Source organism: Penaeus monodon, chromosome 22 (genome assembly GCF_015228065.2).
Source record: "Penaeus monodon isolate SGIC_2016 chromosome 22, NSTDA_Pmon_1, whole genome shotgun sequence".
NCBI lineage: Eukaryota > Metazoa > Arthropoda > Malacostraca > Decapoda > Penaeidae > Penaeus > Penaeus monodon.
The window spans coordinates 34,695,710-34,695,991 of record NC_051407.1 but is presented as its reverse complement, the minus strand read 5'-3'; positions in this window follow the sequence as shown (position 1 = coordinate 34,695,991).

The following is a 282-nucleotide window of genomic DNA, read 5'->3' as shown; positions in this document are numbered from 1 at the left end:
TCTGACTGTACCTGTTGCTCAAAGAATATTCTAAGGTAAGTAAACCGATGATACAATGGTTTGTATTTAACATGTTTTCAAAATGGTTCGTTTCTTTAAGAATGTGTTTTTGGTGCCTTTTCTACAATTCTTGTTTTTATTCTGCATTGCTTAGTACTTCAAATTGTCTCTTGTGGGGAATATGGCCTCCATTTCCTTGGTCACTTTTTTGTTTCAGCTTCTGATGGCTGCAGAGATAAATGTACTTCCGGAAAAAATCCTTGAACACGAAACTCGTTTTTC